General features: G+C 47.3%; 1 long non-coding RNA gene across 2 annotated transcripts; it reads right to left on the reverse strand.

The window, feature by feature from the left end:
* Positions 1 to 442: 442 nt before the first annotated feature.
* Positions 443 to 6,352, reverse strand: LOC128322182 (uncharacterized). 2 transcript variants are annotated; one of them, XR_008305581.1, is made up of 2 exons: positions 6,227 to 6,352; positions 443 to 681 (listed from the first exon to the last, which is right to left on the reverse strand). It is a non-coding gene; the product is annotated as an uncharacterized LOC128322182 (long non-coding RNA). The 2 variants fall into 2 exon arrangements; XR_008305580.1 differs by having other exon boundaries at positions 443 to 684; positions 6,227 to 6,351.
* Between the last annotated feature and the right edge of the window lie 9,727 nt (positions 6,353 to 16,079).

The raw sequence follows: 16,079 nt of genomic DNA on the forward strand, positions 1-16,079 counted from the left end.
GGTGCATGATTGGCAGGGGCAAAAGGAGCCTCCAAACATATTTGTATACCACCCAAATGCAAGTCTCTGGGTGGTTTTAATCCATCTGAATGTTTGTTCGCATTGATGAGCAATAGGACCTATAGGCCACCTCCAGCCTAAGAAGCAGGGGGACAACTGCAGGAGAGAAGGCATGCATGTTCCTCTTGCCTGTGGGCTTCCCAGAGGCATCTGGAGGGCTACTGTGTGAAACAGGATGCTGGACTGGAGGTGGCTTGAGCCTGATCCAGCAGGGCTGTTCATATATGCTGGTATAATATAATGGGCAGTTGTTTTAGCATTCCTGACCATTACATCCCTGAATGCACCACACTGAAAGCTCAGAGAGTCGCCTCTTTGTGGCTGGACTCAGTGGGATGCTTCACAAAAGGAAGGCTGCGTAGTGCTGATCTCTGGCCAGGAATCCTTGCAAATGCAGTTTTATTGGGAAGGGGAGGATGGCTGGGGTCTGCATGAGGTGTGAATTATGCAGAGTGCTCTCTCCAGTGGAGCAGAAATGTGCTTCTTTATGGTCCGTAGCTGTTCTTTTGGCAGATGGCTCTGTTTCGTCCTGTGACTTCTGTTGAAGATAATGTTATTGCATCTCGCCCATTCTCCTTCCCGGCTTCATTTGGATTGAGACCATATTCCCAAAGCTAAGTCCTGCTGAACAAAAATGGAAACGTTTTTTGGCATGTTGATTCACGGTTCCATATATTAAAAGAGCAAATCAGGACTTCTACAGATAATGGTTGCCTTTCTTGTAGCAACCTTGCTATGAAACCATTCTTATGACCAACTATTCTTATGATCATTGGGACAATAGACTGACTGTTGTCCACACACAAACATTTCATAAATAAACACAGAAATAGTCATAACACACCCAGGGTTGCCAGGTCACAGCACAGAGGGGTGTATCCCACTCAAGGTCTCAAGGAGAAGTCAATCAATCAATCAATCAATCAATCAATCAATCAATCTTTATTTCAGCCTTTGACCAGCATAAGACAACCAGAACATAGAAACTGTAAATCAGCTGTTACAGTGTAACAATCTAAAGCTAAAAGAGTTTTATAGTTAAAGGAAAACTACTATAGTTTTATAGTAGTTACTGAGGACTAAAAGGTTTTATAGTTGAGATTAAAACTATAAAAAGAAAACTATTAAAAACGGCTGAGATAAAAGCTTCAGGGTTGTAAAAACCTATCTGGATAAAGCTGCAGGGAGCTATAGAGTTAGTCTAAAAGTTTTAAAATAGGGCTGGGTGCTGTATCGGGCCTGGTTAACATTTGCTAGTGGTCAAATCTCAGTGAATTTTGCACGCAGCTGCACAAAACTAGGTGATGTGGAAAGATTGCAGTAAGAGAGTAATAGGGAGGCATAGAATTGGTCTGTGTGGCCAGGCAACCTAGTGAGATGAAGGAGAATAATGGAGACATCTACATCTCTGTAGAATAGGCAATGGAGAAAGATGAGCTCTGAGGCTCTGACTTGTCCTGAGTCGCATGGGCACAGATGTTCTCAGAAGGGGATCTTCCTGTATCTCCCATCCAGCACAGCTAAGGGGAGGGCACCAATGTCAGCCAAGGTGAAGGCACTTCTATGATTCTGGAGACCTCTAGCTGTTTAAGATATACAGCAGGCACTGCTATATATCTTCAGCTTCTAGGGATGAGGAAGTTTGGAACCCTGTCTAAGTCTGTTTGACGCTTTATAGCTATTATGTGCTGTACGAGGAGTGCCCTGGCCTGTTCATTGCCCGTGGAGATGAGGCGGACAGGGTATAGTCCAAGTGATGTCATTTTCACCCCCAGAGTTTGTTTCCATGTGGATTGGTAATCATCCTGTAGTGTTAGGGGGGCTTGATCAATTGAAAAGAAGGATAATCTTAGTCAGTAATATGCTGGCCTCCATTTTCACCAGGCCTGCCTCCAGTCATAGGCCAGTGTTGGGGACACATCAGGGTGCTTGGAATACAGCTTCTTAGAATTTGGACTAGACAAGCTCCAGATGGAGAGAAGGGGCTCAGCTGAGCACCGTAGAGGAGTTGGGCCAGTGATTAAGCTTCAAATAATTTGAGCGCCGTGGGTATGTATCATCCTCCTCTAGGGTGATTGGAAAGTGGTCACTGTCAAATTGGGGAATAACCTCCAAGCACTCTACAAATTGAAGCAGGCTTCCATTGACAATTATATAGTCAATGACACATTCTGTTCCTGGCCCCAAAGGTAAATCCAGAGGAGTATTTATTTTTGAGAGAGCCATTTAGAATGTAGAGGCTGAGTCTATTGGCCATTAGAGCCAAGCAAAGTCACACATAGGGCCCGCGCTAGCCCGATTTTGGCTGATCGTCAGAACCACCGGGCTCACAGCCGAGCCCGGTGGTTCTGGAGTGGCTAACCCGCTCTGGAACGCCTGGTAAAAAGCAGGTTTGCAGAGCGAGCGCCCCGCAAACCTGCTTTTTACAATCATGAGTAGCCGTGGCACGCCTTCGCGCCGCACCTACTCACGAGTAGACCCCCGGCCTGGAGGCAAAAAGCCGCCTCCTGGCTCCGGAGTCTCCCCAGTATGCCCTGCATGCTCGCACAGGGCATACTGGGGCTTGCGGGGCCCACTTGGACCCCACTCCCCCACCCCCTTCCGGCTCCGTCATGGAGCCGGCAATTGTGTGGGCGACCGATTCAGCCGCCCAGGGCTCCCTGCCCACTCGTCTGCGGGGAGAGCGGGCTTAATGCGCTCTCCCCACAGTTTCTAAAAAAGCGGGTCTCACAGATTGTGAGCCCCGCCTCATAGAGGTCATTCACACAATTGGAAACTATGTTCAAACTGGGTTTGGGAACTGTGTGTACTCCCAATTTTTGATTGTGTGGAAGCAAGGTTAGAGGAAAACCTGGGTAGAAGTGATTGTGTGGAAGCAAGGTTAGAGGAAAACCTGGGTAGCTTTTTCTCCTACCTTGCTTCCACACAATCACTTCTACCCAGGTTTTCCTCTAACCTTGCTTCCACACAATCAAAAATTGGGAGTACACACAGCTCCCAAACCTGGGTAGAACACAGTTTTCCGTTGTGTGAATGACCTCATAGAGGTGGGTCATTGAGTGCTGGTCTTCAGTAGTCCAGGTTTCCTACACTATTATGATGTCCTATTTGGAGATAAAATCTATGAAAGCAGCATCCCTGCAGCTAGAGTTCTAAATATGGTTGTGCGTTTTGGGGTGGGGGTGTTTTTTGGCCTGAATCCAAAACACCCCCATTTTGTTCTTTGTTCAAAATCAGCCAATCCGAAACACCCCAATTTTGTTCTTTGTTCAAAATTGCAAAATTCGAATCCAAAATGTTTTGGATTTTAAAAAATGGCCCTGGGGAAAACTAGTGGTTGGGGGTGGTAATGCCCACTGGGTGGAAGCTACTACCCAAATTTCAGAGGAATTGGGCAAAGGGTTGATATTTGGTGAATTTTTGAAGAGTGATGCAGTGCACATAGTGTGCCAGGGAATTTACACTCAGAACACTTCAGAAACAACAAAACCCAGTACCCCATGAGTTATCAACCCAGGGGGGTGGTTGGCACCCTATGTGCACTGCACCACCACTTGCTCTGGTCTACTCCAGTGCCCCCCCCCAAGTGCAGTTATATAACATTCAAAAATTCACCAAAAAAATCAGCCCTTTGCCCAATTCCTTTTAAACTTGGGTGGTAGCTTCCACCCATTGGGCGCTACCCCACCCCCACTCTATTTGCCCTGGGGACCCCTTTTTTGATCCAAATTGATTCAGATTCAGATTCAAATTCAGAAAAATTTGGGTATAAAACAAAACATGGGTGATTTGGGGGTGGGGGGTGGGGGTCAGATTGGGACCTGAAACAAAATGGGGGTGTTTTGATTCGGGTACAAATCGAAACACCAAAATCGCTTTGTGCACACCCCTACTTCCTGCACTGACACTTCCTTGCTCTGAATGTCGGCCTCTTTTTCCTTCTCCCCATCAGCGTGAACTGGGGTCATGTTATTCCACCGGTCAAGAGCTCTCAAGTGCACCTTGTATTTCTCAGCATGTAACATCCCACTATCTGGATTCTCTGGGCTGTTCTTTGGTAGCCAGATGGAGAAAGTGCCGCTGAAGCAAGGGCCCTTTGTTGCTTGCTTATATTTCCAGTGACTGGGTGCAGGCAGGAGTCAGGCTGTTCTCTCTCTAATGAAGCACAGATTGGAAATTGCTTAAAAGCCTGTGCAGGATGACGGCGGGGAGATTTCACCCAGTGGCACTTTGAGAAAATTATAGCAATTGCACTTTCTAGTTATTATCAACCTGCTCTCCAAGACCTCGGGAACAGCTATTTACTCTACAGTCACAGGGCTGTTCACAGTCAACATACCACATTCTGAACCTTTTTCTAAAGGATAATAATAATCAAGAGTATACTCTATCCTGTTTGGTAGGTCTACAATCTAACCGAATAATATATTAGGAGAACCTTATGCAATACTATCTTTGTGTTTGATCTGAATTTGGGTCCCATAACTTCCAGGTCTCTTATTGTAATTAGGTTATTTATGTATTTGATACCTGTACTGAAATGATCTGATAGGGCCCATGTTCAGTTCTTGCACACAGACCCATCAGAGCTTGTTATACCACTGGTACAGTTGCACAGGGTGCCGTGCTTGGGGTGGGGCATGGGTCACCACTGCACTCCGCTGAAGCAACATATACAATTATTGTGAGTTCTGTGGTCTGGAAAAGTTGGGGGGGGGGAATCCAGTGGAACCACTGAAACTACATAGGAGTAAGAAGTCTTACTTGTGAGTAACATTTCACAAATCAGAATGAGAGTTAAATCTGTAGTGTCAACATACTCAGAATTTGTACTCAACATATCAATGAAAAAGCCATCGGAGACAAAAAGAAGTTCTAATCAATGCATTTATTTTAGTGTTTTTTTAAAAAACAACACCACCACTAATCTCCTTTTATAGCAAGAGTTCTCAAAGCTGTATCTCCAGATGTTGTTGGACTACAACTTCTATCACCTCCAACTACAATGATTGGGGATGATGGGAGTTGTATTGAGTTTGTTGGTTTCTTAAACTGATAGAAAACCATGCATTTCAAGCCAAGCCATGAAGCACATTGTGATGGGAATGCTTCTCATTTTCTAGGGGGTGGGGGGAACCGAATGGCTGCTTTCTTAGGCAATAAAAAGCACTTACTTGTGATGGTGACGTTAATATCTGAAGTTTTTCACTTCCCTTTGTCTGAAACAGTGCAACACGTTATGCTCCTTAGGTTGCATCATTCCTTACCTTGAGTCACAATTTTTGTTATGACTTTATTTTCCTAAACTTGGCTGAATCTATGCTTTCTTTTAGCTTCTCCAGATGATTCCTAAAACAAAGTGTGTCTTATTGCTGTCTGTTAGTCTGTAGTTTCCTGTTCAAATTGGTCTTTTTCCAGGATGAAGATGCTTCTCCTAGCAATGTAGTCTCTTTCCCCCTACTGTCTGTATAATTCAGCCTTGGCAAATAGGGATGTGCATGAACTGCAGTTCGAACCACAGTCCGAGCACAATTTGGAAACATGGACTGAGAGCTTTAAGAAACAGGTCCTTACCTACCCTCCGCTGCCCCATGCGGCTTCCTGATGAGGAGGCACACATCCCAAGAATCCCCATGTGGTGCCAGCATGCACATGGCATCCACGCATGTGCGGGCACCATTTGAGTGATTAACATGGCGTTGCTGGCCATGAAAATGGCACCCGAGCATGCACAGACACCATGTGAATGCTGGTGTTGTGTGCGGGTACTTGGGATGCATGCCGCCCCAGCAGGAGGCAGCATGGGGTAGTGGAGAACAGTAAAGGACCTACCCTCCTCTTTCTTAAAGCTCCCAATCCCCACTTCCGAACTGTGCTTGAACCGTGTGCACATCCCTATTGGCAAAGGTTCTTTACAGAGCAAAACAAAGAAAGGAAGTGGAAGTATTGGACATTTAGAGATGCTGAAAGACTTGCCTCATCTGCTGCACCACTTGGTTTCAAATTGCCTCTATCCAGTACAAATTCCTGTTCTAGAACAGAAAGATTCTTCTTCTTCTTCTTCTTCTTCTTCTTCTTCTTCTTCTTCTTCTTCTTCCTCTTCCTCTTCCTCTTCCTCTTCCTACTACTATTATTTATATACCATATTTTCAACAAAAGTTCTTACCTGGCAGTCTTACCAGTCATTTGTATATTTTAAAGGAGCAGAACTGCTTTTCCATAATTATTCCATCTATTCTTTGTATAGGAGGAGAACCAAGCTGCCCCTGTGAGATGTTGCTCAGTATCTTCCACCCCACTGAGCTTTAGCCAATACCAGGGAGACAATAAGCATATCATAACAGAGACATCATAAGCAATGTCATAATTGCCACCTGCAGAGATGGGGGCAAAGTGTCGTCCTTCAGCACCCGGGAAAAGATTTGGCTTGCGGGCACCTATCCACATTACAAAATTACATGTTTTTTATACCAGTCCAGTCCTGGAACTTCTAGTTTGGAGAAAGTGCTGATAACTGTCAGATCTCCAAGCCCAGGAGTTCTCAATCTTTGGTCCCCAGATGATGTTGGATGATGTCATTGGACTACAGTGGCCACTATGGCTAGGGATGATGGGAGTTGTAGTCCCACAACATCTGGCAACTCAAGATTGGGAATCTCTGCCCGAGCCTTTCCCCACAGCTGTGTTAGTTCATTGTGGTAAGAAAACACCAAACAAACACTGGGTTCAACAACACGTGTAGCCCAACATCTGGAGGTGCAAAATGGGAATCCCTGCCCTGGTCCACGCTTCACTGAACTACAGTTCCCAAGATTCTGTGGGGAGAGGGAACAACATATCAATTTAAGACTATTGTGTGTCGCACTCAGAATTTTGAAACTTATCAGATGTGGGGAGGAAAGAACTTTTACTTCCCCAGTGGATGTGGCATGAGTCCCTAAACACCAAGATCTGTTTGGAAAAGAGAGATGAAATATAAACTAAGGGCCACACTACATATGGCACTAAATATACACCATCATGTATCTGTTTAACAGTTGTGCTTGCTTAGCAATCTCTTGAGAGAATAAGATCTCAATTTCAGATAGGTTGCTGAGTGTGCGGTTTTTAATACATGAGATTCCAGAGCCGTTTCTCATGGGTCCTAATCGGGCCAGAGCTGATTGCTGGAAGGGGGAAAATGTGTGTGGAAGACAGACTAAGGTGATGAGATGGGATCAACTCAGAATCGCATTGAGCTGATAATCGTTATCACCTCAAAGCATCAGAGGGGTGGGGGCAGTGGCTTATCTTTCCCAAAGAGCCAGCTTATCTGAGGAAATCACCTGCCATCCAGCAGTTCCAGGATTTCAAAACACCATCTTTCCAAGAATGGTGCCCTAGAATGCGTCAGGAAAAGAACCAATGTCATGGCATTGCATCCTTTTCCAGGTGCATATGGGGAGAAAATAGCCACCTTGTAATTATATGGTGTGGCTATTTTCCCCACCACCACCCACCCAGTAATGCACCAGGAAAAGGATGCAATGTTGTGATGTCACATCTTTCCCTAGGCATTAGGGCGAGACCAGGGAAGGAATGGAGGCATTTGGAAACAAATCCACTACAGCTGCCCAGAAGGCAGTAGATTTCTTCGGGAATACTGGATCTTCAATAAAGGTGCACCCCCTCACTCCATTACTATGAGGTATACCAATACAATGTAGCATTCTATTAGGGATGTTCAGCATGTCCCTCGGCACCCCTCACACCGATGCTGTCAGCATACACATGGCCTTCACACATGCGCAGAGGCCATGTGTGTGCCACCATCACCCCTTTGCCATGCAAGGGATGCTGGGGTGCAGCTGGAAGCTGCGGTGAGGGGAGGAGGAGCAGGTACCGACCTGCTCTTCTCACATTTAAAGGTGCCCTAGCTGAGCTCCGAATTGGCGCCTTAATTGTGATTTGTGCACATCCCTACATTGCACAGAGGTGCTCTTACCCCTGGACTTCCGGGCCAAAGTCCAGGGCCTCCACAGCACTTGGGGCCCCTCCAAATAGCAATAGCAATAGCACTTACATTTATATACCGCTCTATAGCCGAAGCTCTCTAAGCGGTTTACAATGATTTAGCATATTGCCCCCAACATTCTGGGTACTCATTTTACCGACCTCGGAAGGATGGAAGGCTGAGTCAACCTTGAGCCCCTGGTCAGGATCGAACTTGTAACCTTCTGGTTACAGGGCGGCAGTTTTACCACTGCGCCACCAGGGGCTCTTATTCACACAGCCTTTTTTTTCCCGGGTGCAGGAAAAAACTGTTTTGTTGGGCTCTGCATAGCATCTAATTGATCAATGGGTCTGAGGTGATGCAAGCCTTATCTGAGCAGGTTTGTTTTTTTTGGCCATAAATGATTCAGATGAACAATTCCTCCAGCACAGGGAATCTATTTGATACAATGTCAGAGGTGCACCTAGGTATTTTTGGAGCCTGGACCTAAAGGCCTTTGGAGCCCCCCGCCCTGCAAATTAAGCATCATCATGCTCAAATGGGCAGCCATACCACCCAAAACGGACTAAAAAAGGATTTAGGGGTGTTGAACACTCTGTGCAGCTGCCTGGTGCTGCAGATGCTGTTGAAATTATATGGCCACTGTCAAAGCAATTGCCCTGCATGGGCCAGGACGGTGTCATAATCTGTAGCCACAATTCCTGGTGGTGCTTATTCCACAGAATAGTGGGATCTAATGCTGTGCGCATGCGGAACGAGAGGTCATAGTGCTCCCATGCATTGCCCACAAAGTCCATATATCCCCTGTGAATTATGTCAAAATTCTTGACAAGGGCTGGGCCCTTAGTGGGTTGCACTTGAAGGACCACGCCCATACATACCTTGAAGGCGGACAACCCATTTGTCCAATTATACTCGATGGGTTTCCTCTTTGTTTTGTCTCAGTCCCTATTCTGCTCCCCGTCCTTTATCACTGGCTCTGGCTCCCTGAAAAGCAGCTGGGACATAGCTGCAAATTTGCCCCTCCGAATGCACTCCTTAACAGAAGGCAATAGGTGATCCCCCAAAGGGAGGGACGCATCACCTGGCAGGTAGTGTTCCTGGGCAGGGGCTGGCACTGCTGGGGAAGTAGCCGTGGATGTCGGCCAACCAGGTAGGCCGGCTGGAGTCAAACCCTGTCACACTTTATTGCATGCACCACAAGATGCCAGCTGGCCAGAAGGGGTCAGAAACCAACCACAAGGACTAGAGGGGACGGCATATGGCTGTATGCCCCATGGCCAAAACCTTTGTGGAGGCTCACAGCCACCTCCTCCAGATGCATCTGGTTGTGGCATGGCTCCCTCCTTCTCATGTATCAAGTCAACAGGCCCAGGCCCTGGCTTATATGCTTCTAATGCAACCAGGCTATCGGATAAAGACTGCATGAGTTTGGCCTTCTTTGCCCCCCTCCTCAGTTTCTTAGGCCCTGCAGGAACCCCTGATGCCCCCGCAGCTTTCCCCTCAGGGGGTGCATGCTTCCCTTTTTCAAGGGCTTCCAAAGGAGCAATGAGGGCCCTAATGTCACCTATATCATTATCCTAATCAGAGGAAGAAGAAGGTGGAGGAGCAGGCCTCCTAGGTGGCTCACTGGCTTCCCCCCATCTTCCCCTTGGCCATCTTTGGTGCCAATGCCAATACAAATAGCCCCCCACTGCTATCAAACAAAGCCCAAAGCCCACAGCCCCCCAAGCAGGCTCTTATCTGTTCCAGTCCCTCTGCCCAATTACAGCCCCCAGATAACCCAAACCAGCTGGCGAAAACCTCCCCTAGAGGCCAATGAGGCCAGTGTCCAGACACCCCTTGTGAACCAGGACCCTCACCCCCACCAAGCTCCAAACCAGAAGAGGGAGCCTTGACTGCCCCCTGCTCAGGCTGTTCCGCAGCCGAAATCTGAACATGCGCCTCTGCTGCCTCTCACGGAGGCCAAAAGTGCTGCTTGTGATCACCGCTGCGCCCGGGCCAACGAAAAAAGTCCCCAAAGCTCTGTGGCCTGAAGCCATGCAGAGCTACTGCCACCAACGTCCATCCTTCTTGCCTGTTCGCCAGCATTGGCAGCGTGGCTGGAACTTCCACCCTCACAGTGTCCTGAAATCAATGGGCTCCCACCAGGCCTCGTGCTTCTGTTCAGGGGGGGTGGGGCAAACAGGCCGCACTGCCCATTAAGGCAACGAGCGGCCGGATTCTCTCTGTCTCTCCCAATAGTATGCCACTATTCTGAAAATATGTCCCTGAGGACTGGGAGACCCTCAGGGACATATTTGGAAAAGCATCCCTTTTTGCGTGCTTCATATACCATTATTTTATGAAGGCGGCATTTGTCTGGTTGTTGCTCATTGTCTTACGTGTGTTTAACCAAGGTAGCGATTTCAGTCTATATGGAACGCTAACCATGTAACTAAGCAACTCACTGTGTTTATGTGGAGAAACAGCGGCATCTTGTGGCAGTTAACAGAACCTTCACATGTTCTTTATCTCCTTCTTCAAAAAAGTGTATTATCTCATAATATATTACTTGAGCCATGCATGCATTTCACCTCCTCCCCCCCACCCCCACTACACCCTACCATTTTCTAGATGGGAGATACGGCCATTTATGAAGTATCCCACTGAGTGAGTGAGGCTGAGATTGAAGGCACAGTTCCAAAGAAGTAAGTCCTGAACAGTGTTCCCTGAAAGAGGAATTCCCATACGTTGTTTATTACACCTCCCACCATCTCCAGCCAAAAGCCTTGGCAGCTAAAGATGATGGTAATTGTAGCCAACATATAGGAATCCCTCTTACAAGGAACACTGGTCCTAACTGTCCTGTTATACTTGGGTGACTTATGTCTGCATACGCTGGTATAAATCTGCCGGCAATAGAAAAACTTTTCCCCATAATGGCTCCCTCCAGTGGCCTGATTCACATGGCATTAAACTTCAGACTCAAATCATTGTTGATTTTGCCAGAGAGAGCTAGTTTATTAATACCTCAGTAGGGACCCTGTTCAAACTCCTTAATTCTCATCTTCCATTCTTGGGCCAGGCAACTGAGAGAACAAAAGTGGAACTGCTCCAAGAGGCTGTTCTCATGCACAGACTAAACTAGGCTAGGGAACCGCTGGGATCAGGCCCAATCCCAGCAGGGTAGTGCTGCTAGCCCAGCTTTTTAGCCTGGCTGTTATGTTATGTTATGTTATGTTATGTAATGTTATGTTATGTTATGTTAACTGAGATGGATGCTAACTGAGCAAAGAGGCACCTTTTAAGCATGGTTCTCTTTATTTAGCAGGGGGAGAGCAACTGGCCCTATCCACCCCCAGCACAGCATCCTTCCAGTAGCTGTTGCTGGTGTCTGCCATGTTTTTTTTAAGATTGTGAGCCCTTTGGGGACAGGGAGCCATTTCACTCATTCATTCATTCATACACACATACATTCATTTATATATTTATTTCTATCTCTCTCCCTGTCTATGTAAACCGCTTTGGGAACTTTTGTTGAAAAGTGTAGATAAATGTTTGTTGTTGTTGTAGAGTTCCCGTCTCCTTGGGGGATCTCTCAATGATCTGCACTTGGTGTGCATTGCATTGTGGGATTCCCTGAGGCTGGGATATGTTGTCCCGGCCTCTGGAGCACCGCGCTGTAGCACACAGTGTGGATCATCAGGGAGTGTGGTCCCCCCTTGTCTGGAGGGAAGGAGAGAACAATCAGCCTCCCCTCCCACCTGCCCAGTCATGTGGAATGACCTCCAAGAATTATTAAATGGCCCTGATTTGACTACAGCTATGATAATCTGGGTCAGAAACAGCTTTCCATGAGGTGGGGGCAGTCACCTCAGGCAGTAGTGGTGTAGTGGTTAGAGTGCTGGACTAGGACCAGGGAGACCCGAGTTCAAATCCCCATTCAGCCATGATACTTGCTGGGTGGCTCTGGGCCAGTCACTTCTCTCTCAGCCTAACCTACTTCACAGGGTTGCTGTGAGGAGAAACTTAAGTATGTAGTACACCGCTCTGGGCTCCTTGGAGGAAGAGTGGGATATAAAATATAAAATAAATAAATAAAATAAATAGATTGTTGAGGTGGCGCCCAGGTGGCAAAATGCCCTCCTGTCCTCCGCTTTTTAGAAAGGGAAAAGGGGGAGGTGGGTGTTCACTGGGGCATTTGGGGTCCCGTTTCAGGCACACAGACATCTTGAGCTGCCACTGGTCTGGGTTCAGAGCATGTTTTCACACTGAGACTGCTTTTCTTGCCCCGGTTGAGATGGGGCCAGGGAGTGTAAAGTTCATGTCCCTAGACCGCTCAGTGGCTTTTGATCATCAAATGTTTCTGAACCCTCTGGCGCGTTTTTAATGGGGTAGTACAGTGGTTCTGCATATACCCACCTCAGGGGTGTAGCTGCAACTTAGTGTAAAGGTTCAAAGAACCCGGGCCACTGAGCTCCTGAGGGGCCCCCAGCAACACCCTCCCTATCGTCTTCATTATATCCCTCACTCCAAGGGTCCACTGGAGAGAGGGGTGAACATAGGCTCCCTCTCCTCTAGCTATGCCCCTGACCCACCTCTATCTTTCCAGAAAATACCACCAAGTGATCTTATGGGGGGAAGCACCACTCCAGGGGAGGCATTTATGGTGGGACAACACAGCTTTAAACAGTGGCGAACTTACCTGTCACTTGTACCTGCAATGCTGTATGGTGTAGAGGTTCCTGACCTGGCATCCCACAGGCTGGCTGCATTGGCTCCTGCGCATGCACGGAGACCATTTGAGGGGTTGGTCCAGCACAAAGCTGGTGCCCTAACCTCTCAGATGCATGCACAGAGGCTAACTGAGCAGGAGGGGCATGGAAGCTTGCTGTGGGATTCCATGTTGGACACCTCTGCCCCATAGAGCCTTGTGGGTGTGGGTGGCAGGTTTGCGGCTCTTTACAGGGATATAGCACCCTCAACACACACACCCACACCCAGAGCAGTGCTCACTGGCCACTACTGCTCCAGGATAGTCCCATCTTCTTCCTGGTACCATTTGACATATGCATTCTGCTGGGAGTTATCTTATTTCCCTTGGGAGTATGCCTTCCCCTTGAATAACAGATGAAAGCAGCTCTTTCAAAATGGGGGCAATATGGTCACAGTGGGCAACTCCAGATAACATCCTAGCTGCCGCATTTTGCACCAGCTGCAGTTTCTGAGTATTCTTCAAGGGCAGCCCCACATAGAGTGTGTTACAGTAATCCAGCCGTGATGTGACAAAGGTTCACTAAGTGTTCCCTTGATTACTTCTTGATCTTCTATAAGTTCCCTTGATCACTTAAGTCTTCCAACATTCATCAGCATAAAAATCTGTTTTAACGTGATTACAGTTGCATCCGGTGGGACTCCAGAGCAGGAAAGCACAACTTCAGACTGCCAGCCATGGTTGTCCTACAAATTATTATTATTATTTCTTGTTTACACAGTCAGACAGGTGTTATTGACTGGTTTGTTTTATCCAGACATCGAGTCCTTCCCAAGGACGACTTCTTCTTCTTCTTCTTCTTCTTCTTCTTCTTCTTCTTCTTCTTCTTATTATTATTATTATTATTATTATTATTATTAATTCGATTTCCATACCGCCCTTCCAAAAATGGCTCAGGGCAGTTTACACAGAGAAATAATAAATAAATAAGATGGATCCCTGTCCCCAAAGGGCTCACATTCTAAAAAGAAACATAAGACAGACACCAGCAACAGTCACTGGAGGTCCTGTGCTGTGGGTGGATAGGGCCAGTTACTCTCCCCCTGCTAAATAAAGAGAATCACCATGGTAAAAGGTGCCTCTTTGCCCACTTAGCAGGGGTAACAGATATCCCATCATGCCCAGCCACAGTGACCAATAGTCAGTGATTGTGGCTGTTATAGTCCAACTTCTGCAGGAGGGCCAATGTTTGCAGCCTGCTCTAGAGAGCATTCTCTGTACTGCTTTGCTTCCCTGACCCACATGTGCATATATATAAGATCCAGGGGGTAGGAGATGAGATGTGAGTTGGAGGAGCTAGTCATATGATTGTGTGTGCACACGGTGGGGTGGGCAGGGGGAAGGAAGGGTTCAATCTGCCTCCCCGCCAGATGGCCACTCTGAGTCCAGGCAGTGTGCAAGCGACGCACCCACATGACCAGCGCTGCTGGGAGCAGCATAGATGACTATGTGTGTGGCACCCAGCAACAACGCAGATAAACAGAGGATGGGACATGTTGTCTCAGCCCCCAAGAATCCCACAATGCACTGCACGCTGAGCACAGTGCAAAGAGGGATTACACCCAGGGGATGGGCGCTCTAAGCACACGTCTCTGTGACAGATCTAGAAGTAGGGGGAAGCAGTGAGGTGGCCAAATCTGCAGATGATACCAAACTCTTCCAGGTAGTGAAATCCAAAATGGATTGTGAGGAGCTCCAAAAGGATATCTCCAAACTGGGGGAATGGGCAACTAAATGGCAAATGCAGTTCAGTGTTGGCAAGTGTAAAGTGATGCACATAGGGATAAAAAACCCCAACTTCAAGTATACGCTGATGGGATCTGAGCTGTCGGTGACTGACCAGGAGAGGGATCTTGGGGTCGTGGTGGACAGCTCGTTGAAAGTGTTGACTCAATGTGCGGCAGCTGTGAAAAAGGCCAATTCCATGCTAGGGATCAATAGGAAGGGGATTGAAAATAAAACAGCTAATATTATAATGCCCTTATACAAAACTATGGTGTGACCACACTTGGAGTACTGCGTACAATTCTGGTCACCACATCTCAAAAAGGACATTGTTGAACTGGAAAAGGTGCAGAAGAGGGCAACCAAGATGATCAGCGGCCTAGAGCACCTTTCTTATGAGGCAAGATTACAACACCTGGGGCTTTTTAGTTTAGAAAAATGATGACTGCAGGGAGACATGATAGAGGTCTATAAAATCATCCATGGTGTGGAGAAAGTGGATAGAGAGAAATTCTTCTCCCTCTCCCATAACAGTAGAACCAGGGGTCATCCCATGTAATTGATTGCCAGGAAATCTAGGACCAACAAATGGAAGTACTTTTTCACACAACACATAATCAACTTGTGGAATCCTCTGCCACAGGATGTGGTGACAATCAACAACCTGGATGGCTTTAAGAGGGGTTTGGATAACTTCATGGAGGAGAGGTCTATCATCGGCTACTAGTTGGAAGGCTGAAGACCACCTCCAGCCTCAAAGGGAGGATGCCTCTGAGTACCAATTGCAGGGGAGTAACAGCAGAAGGTAGGGCAACTCCTCAACTCCTGCCTGTAGGCATCCAGCAGCATCTGGTGGGCAATTCTGTGTGAAAAAGGATGTTGGATGAGATGGGCTTCCTTGGGCCTGATCCAGCAGGGTTATTCTTATGTTCTTATTTTTTCATGTTCTTATGACAGCACAAGCTGCTGACACATGACCCCAGGGCTGAGGTTAAGCCTGTGTTTGTGCCCTTAACCTCAGCAATGAGCTGAGCTTTGGTGTTGGGTTTAGTGCTGCAAGGCTTCCAGGATCTACGGCGATCCTGACAATTCTCACAGGCAGCCAAGCAATGTTCCCTCTAACAGGGATTCCCAGATGTTGTTGACTACAACTCCCAGAATCCTCAAGCAAAAGCCATTGCAGATATGGATTCTGGGAGTTGTAGTCCACAACATCTGGGAATCCCTGTTAGATTCCCTAGGAATCCCCTATTAGAGGGGACACGGCAGCCAAGCTTAGGCTTGGCTGCTTCAACCTGGGCTTGACTGTTCATGCTCCCTTACTAACTGAGCAAAGAGGCCCCTTTTAAAGTGATGATTCTCTTTATTGAGCAGGAGGAACATGAAGATTTCCTCAGCATAGCATCCCTCCAGTGGCTGTGCTGGTGTCTATTAGGGATGTGCATGAACCTGTTCAGAGGTCCGAACAGGTTCGAACACGGGCGGTTCGAAGAGTTTGAAGGTGGGGGTGGGAGAACTTTAAGGGCAGGGGAGGCTGCACTTACC

This window comes from Hemicordylus capensis, chromosome 4, assembly GCF_027244095.1.
Source record: "Hemicordylus capensis ecotype Gifberg chromosome 4, rHemCap1.1.pri, whole genome shotgun sequence".
Lineage (NCBI taxonomy): Eukaryota > Metazoa > Chordata > Lepidosauria > Squamata > Cordylidae > Hemicordylus > Hemicordylus capensis.